Source organism: Rousettus aegyptiacus, unplaced genomic scaffold (genome assembly GCF_014176215.1).
Source record: "Rousettus aegyptiacus isolate mRouAeg1 unplaced genomic scaffold, mRouAeg1.p scaffold_m13_p_2, whole genome shotgun sequence".
Lineage (NCBI taxonomy): Eukaryota > Metazoa > Chordata > Mammalia > Chiroptera > Pteropodidae > Rousettus > Rousettus aegyptiacus.
Genome location: NW_023416295.1, coordinates 58,214,427 through 58,228,106, shown reverse-complemented (window position 1 = coordinate 58,228,106; position 13,680 = coordinate 58,214,427). Strand labels below are relative to the sequence as shown.

The window sequence follows — 13,680 nt, the reverse complement described above, 5'->3', positions numbered from 1 at the left end:
TTATTAGGTAAATTCTCAACAATGAGAAGGTGATGCATGCTTCCTTGCAAAGAGACCAAAGAAGGGAAGAACTGGAAAGATTTGGAAAGATTTCATTTTGCTCCACAGGTAGGCCTCTGAGGAAGAGAGGCCTCCGAACAGGGCAGGTTTGATATGGCTTTTTTTTTTTTTTCTGTTTTATGTATTGCTATTATGAATGTTTGTTGCTTTTATTTTAAAATACCTTAAAATTTAAGTATGGCTAATTTTTTTAACTTTTTTTAAATTTATTTTTTTAATTGAAGAAATTATTAAAATTTTTCTTTCTCCCGTCTATCTCCCCCTTCCTGCCTCCCCCCTACCCTCTGATAATCACTAGTCCATTGACCTTATCCATGAGTCTCTGTTTGTCCTGTTTGTTTGTGACTTTTAGGTTTATGTCCCACATATAAGTAATTTTAAACATTTTCTGTATGGCTTATTTTGTTTAGTATTATTATCTCAAGGTCCATCCATGTTGTTGCAAATGGCAATATTTCATCTCTTCTTATGGCTGAGTAAAATTCCATTGTATATATGTACCACAGCTTCATTAGCCAATCATCTATTGTAGGACACTTCGGTTGCTTCCATGTCCTGGCCACTGTGAATAATGCTGCTATGAACATCAGAGTGCAAATATCTTTTCGGACATGAGTTTTCAAGTCTTTGGGGTAAATATTCAGTAGAGAGATTGCTGCATCATATGGTAGATCAATTCTTGGTTTTCTGAAGAAACTCCATGCTGTTTTCCAAAGTGGCTGTACCAATTTTCAGTCCCACCAGCAGTGTATGAGGGTTCCTATTTCTTCATATCCTCTCTAGCATTTGTTATTACTGCTCTTGTTGATTATAATTATTCTAACAGGTGTGAGATGGTATCTCATTGTGGTTTTGATTTGCATTTCCCTAATAGCTAGCATTGCTGAACGTCTTTTCATATATTTGTTGGTCATTTATATGTCCTCTAGGGGAGAAGTGTCTGTTCAGGTCCTCTGCCCATTTTTTGATTGGAGCATTTGGTTTTTTGTTGTTATTGAGTTGTATGAGTTCTTTGTATGTTTTGAATATTAGGCCCTTATCGGAGGTATTGCTTGCAAATATATTTTTCCATTCAGATGGTTGTCTCTTTACCTCGTGACAATTTCTTTTGCTGAGCAGAAGCTTTTTAGTTTGATGTAATCCCATTCATTTATTTTAGCTTTTACTTCCCTTGTCTTTGAGGTCAAATTCATAAAATCCTCTTTAAGTCCAAGGTCCTCGAGTTTAGTTCTTATATTTTCTTCTATGCATTTTATTATTTCAAGTCTTATATTCAGATCCTTAATCCATTTTGAGTTAATTTTGATGTGTGGTAATAGACAACAGTCTAGTTTCATTCTTTTACGGGTGGCTTTCCAGTTTTTCCAGCACCATTTATTGAAGAGAATTTCCTTTCTCCACTGTATTTTTTGGCATTTTTATCAAAAATTATTTTCCCATATAAATATGAGTTTACTTCTGGACTCTTGATTCTGTTCCACTGGTCTACGTGTCTGTTTTGCTGTCAATACCATGCCATTTTGATTACTGTCACTTTGTAGTATAATTTGAAGTTGGGCAGAGTGATGTCTCCAGCCTCATTCTCTTTTCTCAGGATGGCTTTGGCAATTCAGAGTCTTTCATACTTCCATACAATTCTGATGACTTTTATTCTATTTCCTTAAAAAATGCCAATGGAATTTTGTTAGGGATTGCATTAAATCTGTAGAATGCTTTAGGTAATATAGTCATTTTAACTATGTTGATTCTTCCAATCCAAGAACACAGAATATCTTTCCATTTCTTTGTATCTTCTTTGATTTCTTTTAATAGATCATATAGTTTTCATTATATAGGTCCTTCACATGTTTCATTAAATTTATTCCTAGGTATTTTATTCTTTTTGTTGCAATCGCAAAAGGAATTATTTTTTCCTCTTCTTTTTCTGACACTTCATTATTAGAGTATAGGGACGCTATGGATTTTTGAACATTGATTTTGTATCCAAAAACTTTACTGTATTTACTTGTTGTTTCTAGTAGTGTTCTTGTGGAGTCTTTAGGGTTTTCTTTATAGAGAATCATGTCATTCGCAAATAGTGACAGTTGGACTTCTTTTTCGTTTCCTATTTGGATGCCTTTTATATCTTTCTCTCTCCTGATTGCACTCGCTAGGATCTCCAATGTTACATTGAATAACAGTGGCAATAGTGGACAGCCTTGCCTTGTTCCTGATCTTAGAGGGAAGGTTTTTGGTTTTTCATCATTAAGTATAATGTTGGCTGAGGGTTTGTCATATATGGCCTTTATTATGTTAAGATGCTTTCCTTCTATACCAATTTTGTTAAGTGTTTTGATCATAAATGGATGCTATATCTTGTTGAAGACTTTTCTGCATATATTGATATGATCATATGATTCTTATTTTTTAATTTGTTTATGTGGTGTATCACATTAATCGATTTGTGTGTGTTGAACCATCCCTCTGCCCCTGGGATAAACCTCACTTGATCATGGTGTATAATCTGTTTAATATGTTGCTGTATTTGGTTTGCTAGTATCTTATTTAGGATTTTTGCATCTGTATTCATGAGAGATATCGGTCTGTAGTTTTCTTTTCGTGTGTTATCTTTACCAGGTTTTGGTATCAGGGTAATATTGACCTGATAAAATGAGTTGGGAAATATTGCCTCCTCTTCGATTTGCAGGAAGAGTTTGCGGAGAATAGGTATAAAATCTTCTTTGAACATTCACTGGTGAAGCCATCTGGTCCTGGACTTCTACTTATTAGTAGGTTTTTGATGATTCTTTCAATTTCCATACTGCTGATTGGTCTATTTAGATTTTCCAGTTCTTGATTTAGTCTAGGCAGTCTGTATTTTTCTAAGTACTGGTCCATTTCTTCTAGGTTATTAAATTTGGTTTTATATACTTTTCCATAATATTTTTGTATAATCCATCCTTTGTATTTCTGCGATGTTAGTCGTAATTTCCCATCTTTCATCCCTGATTTTGTTTATTTGTGTCCTTTCTCTTTTTTCTTTAGTGAGTCTAGCCAGGGGTTTGTCAATTTTATTAACCTTCTCAAAGAACCAGCTCTTTTTTGCATTTATTTTTTCTATTCTTTTCTTGTTTTCAATTTCATATATTTCTGCTCTAATTTTTATTATTTCTTTCTGTCTGCTGATTTTAGGCTTCATTTGTTCTTCCTTTTCTAGTTTTTAAAAATGAAGCATTAGGTTGTTTATTTGGGATCATTCTTGTTTTTGGAAATAGGCCTGTAATGATATGAAATTTCCTCTTATGACCACATTTGCTGTGTCCCAAAGTTTTGATATATTGTACTATCATTATCATTCGTTGCTATGTATTTCTTGATCTCTCTTTTTATTTTTTTCTCTGACTGTTATTCTTCAGTAGTATGTTGTTTAATCTCCATGTATTTGTGGTTCTTTTTGCTTTCTTTTTACCGTTGATCTCTAGTTTCAAAAGATTATGATCAGAGAATATAGTTGGTATGATTTCGACCCTCTTATATTTGTTGAGGCCATTTCTGTGTTCTAGTATATGGTCAATCCTTGAGAATGTTCCACGTGTGTTAGAGAAGAATATATAAACAGCTGTTTTGGGATGAAAGGCTCTGTAAATGTCAATTATGTCCAGTTGGTCTAATATGTCATTTAAGGATGTTATTTTCTTATTGATTTTCTGTTTTGATGATCTGTCCATATCTGACAGTGGGGTATGTAGGTCCCCTACTATGATGGTGTTTTGGTCTGTTTCTCCCTTTAGTTCTGTTAATAATTGCTTTATATATTTCTGGGCTCCCTGATTGGGAACATAGATATTAATAAGTGTTATGTCTTCTTGGTGCATGATTCCCTTTATCATTATGAAGTGTCCCTCAGTATCTTTCTTAACATTTTTTATTTTTTTTAAACCTACAGTATCCAGTATTCCTAGGCGGTCTCCCATCCAAGTACTAACCAGGCCCAATCCTGCTTAGTTTCTGAGATCAGACGAGATTGGGTATGTTCAGGGTGGCATAGACGTGGACTTTCTTTACCTTTTTTATTCTGAAGTCTATTTCATCTGATATTAGTACTGCTACTCCCACATTTCTCTGAATGCTATTTGCTTGAAATATCATTTTCCACCCTTTCACTTTGAGTTTATTTTTGTCTTTGGAGCTGAGATGTGTCTCCAGGAGGCAGCATATGGTTGGGTTTTGTTTTTTGATCCAATTTGTGACTCTGTGCAAATTGGTGAGTTCAGTCCATTTACATTTAGAATGATTATTGAAATATGAGGTCTTCTTATAGTCATTTTATCTTTTGCTTTCTGGTAGCTCAATGTTTCCATTGCTTCCTTGTCCTTGTGTTTCTGTTTTCTTTATTTTGGTCAGCTTTTGTGGGTTTTCCCTCTGGTCTTTCTTGTTTTATATTATATACATTGGTTCTGAATCTTTGGTGTGTGGTTACTATTACGAATATGTAAAAGATAGTTATATTTATATAGTCGTCCCTTTTCTTCTACATGTGCCTTATCTCCATTCCCCTTTGTGAATTTAGATCTTTGAATCCTCCCCTTTTCAGTCATTGTTGTTTCAATTTGTCTCTATGTATGCTGAACGTTCATAACTATCTTGCTATAGCAACTCTCTTCTTATTTTTAAGTTTATAATGCCCAGTTCCTAGTAAGGATTGCACTCCTCTGCTTCTATCAGCCTGCTAGTCACCTTACTCTTAATTATGGTTTTTGTTTTTTTGTGGTTTTATTGTCATTTTAATTTAGGTGAGCTGACTCCTTTCAGTATTCCATGTAGTACAGGCCTCGTAGTGGAGAATTCCCTCAATTTTCATGTCTGGAAAGGTCTTAATTTCTCCTTCATCTCTGAAGGAGAGCTTAGCTGGATACATTATTCTTGGCTGGTAGTTCCTTTCATTTAATAGTTCGAATATTTGATTCCACTCCTTTCTGACTTGTAAGGTTTGTGCGGAGAAGTCCGACGATAATCTAATAGGTTTTCCTTTATAGGTTACCATCTTCTTTTCCCTGGCTGCCCTGAGAATTCTGTTTGTCATTGATTTTGATCATTTTAATACAGCGTGTGTTGGAAAAGGCCTTTTTAGGTTGAGATAATTGGGTGTTCTGTTGGCTTCCTGAATTCCAGGCTCCAGCTCATTCCTTAGATTTGGGAAATTCTCATCAACTATTTGTCTGAAAATGCTTTCTAATCCCTGCTCCTTTTCCTCCCCTTTGAGAATTCCCATTATTCTTATGTTTCCTCTCCTCATGATATCAGCTAGTTCTTGTATTTCTCTTGCATTATTTTTCATTCTTCAGTTTCTCTCTTCTTCCTTCTGATTTACTTCTAGATTTCTCTCTTTGATATCACTGATCTTTTCCTCCATTTGGTCAACTCTATTTCCCAAGTTTGCTACTTCATTTTTCAACTCTTACAATGATTTTTGTCTCCAGAAGACCTATTCTGTTCTTCTTGAGGTTTTCAGTCTCCTGGCTCTGCTCATCTAGTTGCTTTTTCAATTCCTGAAATTGTTGATATGACTCATTTCAGAACTTATTGGTTTTTTTTCAGAAATACCATCCCAAATGTCATTTAAGTTGCATATTTCCATGTCTATAAGCTTATTTTATGAAGATTTTTTTCTTTCTTTCTGAGATGCGTTGTCACCTTGGTTGTTCCTGGTATTTTATGGACTATTTCCCTACCTGGACATTAATGGAAGTGTATTCTAATTTTTTTTCCAGAAAGAGAATTTATTATATAATGGTCTCTAGCCTGTTACAAAGAAGGTGCTTTTCTTTTGGCTTCCAGTAGGTGGCATCTAATTCTCTTGGATCTCTGGTTTATATAAAGTCTTAATAATGTCTGTTTTTTCCTTATAGATATTTAATCATGCTTGCTATCCTCAGTCTCAGTTTCCATCAATGTCAGCGACATTTCAGTAGCATTTGCTCTGATTCCCCTGGGGTTCTGCAGCATTCTGTCTAGGAGGGAATGGGGGGAGGGGCCCTCTGGGTTGGGAGTTGTGGGCTGCGCCTCAGCCTCAGTTTTGCAACCGCAGCTGGTAAAACTCAAATGTTGTTTCTCTGCCTTCCCCACTTTTCTACCTTCCCCGTTTCTCTGCCTTCTGCCCTGTTGACTGAGCACTGCTGTCAGCCACACGGCGCTCACAGCACTCCCAGGTACAGTTGTTCAGGGAACTTGCCACACCTTCTCCTCTCCCCCTCCTCATATGGGAGCTCCAGTGGCTGTGAGAGGCAGCTTCTTTGTTTCTCCCAGTCCGCCACCTGACACCCAAGGTTCGAGTAGCTCTTATGCGCAGATCCCACGCTCAGACATGTTAGTGTACAGTTTGAGTGGTTTTTTGTTAAGTTTTAGATGTTCAGCTTATTGTTGTTTCAAAGGGAGAGATCTGGGGATGTCTCTCACTCTGCCATGTTTCTGATGTCACCATGTATTGCTAATTTTAATAGAAAGCAACTAGCCTTGCCCCAGCAATCCTGAGAAAAGAAAGGGCAGGAGTCAAAGAACAGGATACACAAGCAGAGAAGGTGCAGACCACTTAAGGAACAGACACCTCAGAATGGACCATGGCTCTCAAAATGGGCCACAAGTCAATGAATGAGATTTGCAGACCCACAGTGACAGGCCTGTTGGGACCACTCAACTCTGTGTACATTCAGCAAACACAACCTGTTCTCAGAAATGAGAGGAAAAGTCTGGCTACCCACCACTACATTATCCAAGAGAAAAGACTGTAAAGATCCACTGAAAGAAATGTACAAGAATGATAATAGCAGCTTCATTCATAGTAGCCAAAAACTTGAAAAAACCCAACGTCCATCAACAATAGAATGATTAAATAAATTGTGATATGTTCGTAAATGGAATACTACATGGAAATGAAAACAAGCAAACTATTGCTACAAGCATTAACAGAGATGCATTTCCGTTAATATAAAGTTCAAGAACAGGCAAAACTAATCTGTGATACCAGAGGTCAGCATAGTTCTTACCCCTAGGGGATAATGACTGAGAAGGGACATGGGAGCTTCTTAGATGTGGGAAGTAAATGTTCACAGTAGATTTATTCATAACAACTGAAATTTAGAAACAGCTAAATGTCTAATATCTGATAAATGCAGAAAAAAATTGTAGGACATTCATACAATAAAATACTTCTCAGCAATAAAAAAGAACAAACAACTGGTGTACACAACATAAATAATCTAAGAAATATTACATTGAGGGAAAAGTCAGCAAGAAAAGAAAACATACTGTAGGATTATATTCATAGGAAACTCTAGAAAAGACCAATCCAATCTATAGTAATAAAAAGCAGATCAATTCTAAGATTGCTGGGAGAGGACTGACTGGGAAGAGGAACAAAGTTACCTTTTACAGCAATGAAATGTTCTATATCTTGATTGCAATGGTGGATCCACATGTGCATACATTTTTCAAAACTCATCCCTTGTACAGTTAAAATGTATGTATTTTATTACATGTAAATTATACCTTAACAACACTGATTAAAGGACTAAATTAAAATTAAAAGGAGGTGATAAATGGAGAGACAGGACAGGAAGAGGAAAAGGAACATGTAAAATAAGAAAAAAGAAAATTGTGATCAATTTAGGAAGAGGAAAAGGGAAAATAAAATTGAAGAAATGAGCCAGTAAAACAGAGGGAGTCTCACATTAACTCTTACAGGTCTCACTGCCATGGGATTGGCACTACTCTCTTCCTTACTCCTCATGACATCCTTACAAGTTAAAGATAATTACCTCATTTTATTGATATGAAAACTGATACCTTGAGAGAGCAAATGTTTTTCCAAATTTTCATACTTTGTCGGTGGCTCCCAAACTCTTTCTATGATGTGTTACTAACTTCTTTTGGAAGTCCGTTTTTATACGGTGGAGTCTCTAGATGCTGAGATGACGTTTGCATACAGAGTATGCAAGGAAGAGGAGGAAGAAGCAGGATTGGGCAAAGAGAGAAGTCAGCTAAAGTGCAAGCCCAACAAAGTCTCTGCCAATGCCAAGAGGGGTCACTGAAGAATAGATGGACCTTCAGGGTGTCTCTTGTGGCATCAGCTGTCATGCAGGTCCATGGAAGAAAGTCTAGAGTTCTTCACCTTTCATCGAAATGTTTCCAAGACAAAAAAAAAAAAAAAAGGAATGGAGAAAGAATTCTGTCAACAACTATAGTGACAAAATAGTCTCCAATGTTTATGTGACAGGGATGGTCCAAAGCACCATAAATGCTTTAACGCATTTGAAACTCGCAATAGCTCTCTGAAATGGACACCGTTATCTTCATTTGACATCATAGAGACTGAGGCAAAGAGATCTAGCTTCTAGACTAAGTCCACATGGCTAGAAACTAGAAATGCTTGAATGGGATTCTACATTCTGGCTCTAGTCTATGTTCTACCAGCATCAAAAATACACCTCGCCCTTTTAGTGACATGCTCTAGATATACCTGGTCAAGTGCCACCTGGAGTCCCATAGCTCCCTCTTAAAGAAAAGCTGTCCATCAAAATTCTCAGGTTGCTCTTTCTTTGAAATAAGAATCTTCTGATTAAACATACCTTTTTCCTCTGGTAATTAGTTCTGACCCACTTGGCCTTGAAGACCACAGTAAGTTTTGCATGTTGGAGCCTCTACAGTAGCTTTAAGCTATGAGGGAAAAGTTCCAGTTAGAACAAAGAGCCACATAAGGGAAACTAGAGTGAACTGACTTTGAATTTGAAATGGAGGGTTTTTGGGTGCTGATACCCAGCCTCCACCAAGCCTAGATTGGTCTGTAACACAATCTGACTCTTGAGTACTTAAAAATAGAGATAATTGAACACCCCACGCTGTAATGTGGGGCCTTGAAATTCAGTGCTGAATTCAGTGGTGGGAGTACTGATTTGCATTAATTTAGTCATGCCTGCCTCATCAAATTAGGTAACTGATGTTAGGGCCCTAGAATTTCCCAGGAACCTAAGTGTTCCTAGGAACACGCTAGACTAGGAATCAGACTAGGATCTTATTCCTAGTTCTGCATTTAACTGGTTTTGTAACCTTAGACAATTCACCTAGTTTCTCTGAGCTTCGATTCCTTATTCATAGATTTTGGGGCTTGGATTGGATAATATCCTTTACAGTGATTCTGCAATCCTCAGAAATCAATCAGGAAACTTAGAGGAGACATGAATATAGGAGCTAAAGGGCTTTAAATGGAAACCTGTTCTTCTCTAAAATGTTTTTCTAGGCCTGCTTTATAACTTCAGGAGGGCATAGTTTACTCTCTTACTTCATAATAAGCCTCTTAAAGCAAACATTGTCCTCAACATTCCTATGTTGAGATAAATGAAGTAATAGACAAGCTCCAAGGGGTCAACCTGTGGTCAGGAGGCAGCATGATATGTGGAAAGAGTCAGGGTTGGAAGAATATTCTAACATAGCTCTGCCTTAACTTAATTCCCTTCCAGTAGAAAGGATCAAAGAAGAAAAAGAAAGAGATAAAGATCTCTTAGAAACTAAATTTTGCATATAAAATGATTGAGCTCCAAAAGAGAAAAAGAGTTTATTTCACTGAGTGTGTAGGATATGTTTGATTTTCACTAGATTTCACTCACCTAAACCAGACTGCAGGTATTTAGTGTGGCTATCTTGAACTCAAAAGAAAATTAGGACATAGGATAAAGCTGAATGGAGGGGTGGGGGGGAGGGGTCTTCCTCATTTTACACTTAGGAAAATTAACAGCCAGAAAGAAAAAAAGGACTTGTCCACAGTTCTACAGAACATGAGGTACAGTTCTATTACTAGGACCTGGGTCTGTATTCATTTATTTATTCAACAAATATTAATTGAGCACTTATCCTTCCCTATGGGTAAGTAATCAAATAATCTCCAAAATAAATATTCTATGTTACTTCTGACCAGGCTGCAAACTCTGCATGAACCAACTAATGTTTGCCACCTAATGGGCAGGAGACATTTTGATACAGTCATTATGACAATGTGACCATTTTGATGTTTATATTTATCTTTTTTCAATCTCCAAGACAAAACATGAATTTTCACCTTTTAAAAAATTATCAAGTAATGTACTCCACAATCCATCCTGTCCCATGGCTCAGTCTTACACCATCATAGTCCCAGTTCATCCTGGACTCCATTACCCCTCTTTTTCTTCATCCCAACTTGAAGGCACTCAGAGGCAATGTACAAGACCTGGATGCAAAGTTATGATAGATCTCTCTCCAAGTTTAACTTAGGTAAAGAAGCACATTTTATTTTTAAAAATTATTTTGATTGGTCTTTCTCAAATGGGTTATTTTTAAAAATAGAAAACTTTCAAAATTCTGCACCATCTATTAAATCTCATGTCAATCAAGCAACAAGGCTCATTGTTTTTCTTTCATTCCTGTGTTCCTTCTTGATAAACAAACAAAAGGAAATAAAGTATGTGAGTTTTACTTGAAGTAGAGAAATAGATAACTGACATATTTCACAACCCATGGGCAGTTTCATATACTTCGGTGGGCTCTGTAAATATTCCATCAGCCACAAAATTTTTTTTCCTATGAGATTTGTGAGGGGAAGAGGGAAAATGGTCATGGCTAAGGGAGATAAGGTGGGTTAAGAGATGAGGTGAGGGAATTTAGTACACAATACTTTATAATACTTTTTAAGCTAAAACTTCAAAACACTGCATCTGGGAATATATTTCTCAATTTGATATGAATTCTTTTACTCTCATATAATGTGTAAATTCAAATAGTAATTTTTACATGTAGTCTTTTGATTTTTTGAATGTCTGCAGTTAATTTTAAAACATGCTTTGATAAAATTGTTTGTTTAAAATAATTCCTTTAAAGCCTATCACTGATCTCTTTCTAAGGGTCACTTGTTCTTTCTTACCTGAGTATACCGCTGCTGGACCTTCTCTTATTTTTAAGTCAACCAATGTTGGCATGCTTTCATCCATTAGACTCACTATTTTGCTGCTTTATAAGCTAGTCCCAAGCCTCTATCCCAAAGTTGAACAACGTCGAACTTTCTTTTGTTGACGGATGAGTTTGGATACAGGAACTCCAAGAGTGGAATTCCCGAGGTAATTACAAAGAAAAATAAAGATTTATTATCTATTGGTTTTTATCCATGGAAATATCTTTGGTAGCAAGTAAGAAAAATTATTGAAGGAGTTAAATGTAAAAATTATATTTATGGTCACTATAGATGAATGTTTTCGGCATCCAAAACAGAAGTGCCACTGAGCCTCAGGAAGGGACCAGAACTAGATACTGAAAATCTGCCAGTCTTCTCTCCAGTCTCAGCATCTTTTTATACATCTGCTTCCTCTGTGTCTCTAGACCACAGAACATACATTGACCACTTTCAGCTCCTGATTATCATTTAATCCTTCTGCAGAAGCTGGCTTCCTGTCATTATCATAAATCCGCATTACAGAAGAGGGCATTTAATTAGTCCCAGCCTGGCCCAATTTGCCATAGCCAGGGGCATGGGTCACACAGAACCAACATGGCTGCAGTTCAAGTAAAGGAAATCTTCCAAGACAATGTGAGATAATTTCACTTGTGGGCTGAGCGTACGCCTCAAAGTATTATTCGCTCGAAGGCTCTCACTTATTGGTTTGATAAACCAATAAGGCTTATCACACAGTCAATGAAATGTAGTATATACCAAACTTTAGTATCTGCATATAACCATATCATTTTTTTCCCCCAAGAAACAACTATTGTAACCTAACTTACAAATGTAGCCTATTAAGTAGGCTACCATAGATTAACCTTTGTTTAGAGTTTATAACTTTGCCTCAATTAACCTGTAACCTTACTTAGGTCACTAAAATCAACCTTACAAGATTTATGTAATGCTACCTTGTAACTTGCTGAAAGTCTCATAGAAAGATAAACACTTAAGTTCATCCACACCTTTGCAATCCCTGGTATTGATTGCCAGAACTGTTTTTTCAAGAACAAGCCCAGGATGTTTGGCAGAACTAGAGAGTGAACAAGCTGAAACCGCCTGAGACCAGCTGGAACAGCCTGAAAGAGCCTCCAGTGACTTCCTCATGAACTTTCCTCATTATACCCTCATTATAATGTTAAAATCTGGAGATTTTCTGCCACTTTTGAATATGCAATGTTTATGATGATTTCTTCTAATAAAAATGGAGTAGATGCTTTTTTCGAAGGCACACTGCTCTGGGAATGATCCCTGGTGTCTCCTTGCTTGAAGCTTGTAATAAAATTCCTTCTCAAAAAATCATCTTGGATTTGTCTTTTGTCTGGCAACTACTGGGCATTCAGATCCAGTTAGGTCCAGTAACACTACCCCATTATTTGCTAAACATATTTCTTACATCAAATATAAGCACTATATATTACCCTGTTTCCTGAGAAATTTCCTGAAGTCACAGGTTTGGTGTGTTTTACTTTTCCTAAAATTTATTAATACAAATCTATAACTACTAAATAAAGATGTGTAAATAAGAAAAAGTTCATGAATGGTCCACTAATGAATCTCTTGTTTGGACTACCTACATAGCCTCCAAACTAGGCACTTCATATCTACCCTCATCCAACTCCAGCCTATTCTCCATATTGCGGTCAAAACAATCTTTTGGACACACAAATGTAATCACATACTAGTGGCTGCAACTACACTACAAGTGCCACTATAACAAGTACTACTACAACAACCATTTCCATTGTCAGTTGTCTTTATTTTGTGTTATGTACTTTATATGAATAATTTGTAATAGTCACAACAATCCTAGAATACAAGTGCTATTATACCCATTTTACATATGGCTCAATTAAGTTAATCCGCTTTCTTCAGGTTACAGTTAATGTGATATTATGACTTATGATTCGATGAGAGCAATAACGGTGTCTTTCGTTATGTTGTGAGGTGAATTTTAGAAAGCACCTAAAGATGGAGTTTAGTTGCCTGTGGAGCCAACCATATGATTAGAGGAACTTTAAGTTCTACTGCCCCTTCCTCTCTCCTCCACCCCTTCACCTCCCCCACCCCACCAACCTCCAGGAAAGGGAGAGTGGGCTGAAGATGGAGTTCAATCACCAACAACTTAGTCAGTAATGCCTATGTAATGAAGCCTCCATAAAAACCCAAAAGGATAGGTTCTGAAAGCATCCAGATTGGGGAACACGTGGTAGAACAGAGAGAGTGGCACACTTCAACAGAGTATGGAAGTTCTACACCTTTTCCCCATACCTTGCTCTATGCATCTCTTCCATCTGGCTGTCCTGAGTTATATCTTTGTTTAATAAAATGGTAATCTAGTAAGTGAAATGTTTCTCTGAGTTCTGTGAGCCGCTTTGGCAAAATGATCAAACCGCAGGAGGGAAACATTGAAATCTTCAATCTATAGCTGGTCAGTCAGAACCAAAGGTGACAACCTGGATTTGAGGTTGGCATCTAAAGAGGGTGAGGGCAGTCTTTTGGGACTGAGCCCTTAACCTATGGGATCTGAAGCTATCTCCAGATTCTGTCGAAATTGAGTTAAATTGTAGGACACTCAACTGATGTTGGAGAATTGCTTGGTGGGAGAAAAGCATTTACACATC

At 36.7% G+C, this 13,680-nt stretch overlaps 1 pseudogene; it reads right to left on the bottom strand.

The window, feature by feature from the left end:
- Positions 1 to 3,976: 3,976 nt before the first annotated feature.
- Positions 3,977 to 4,095, bottom strand: LOC118614230 (annotated as a pseudogene).
- Positions 4,096 to 13,680: the final 9,585 nt, after the last annotated feature.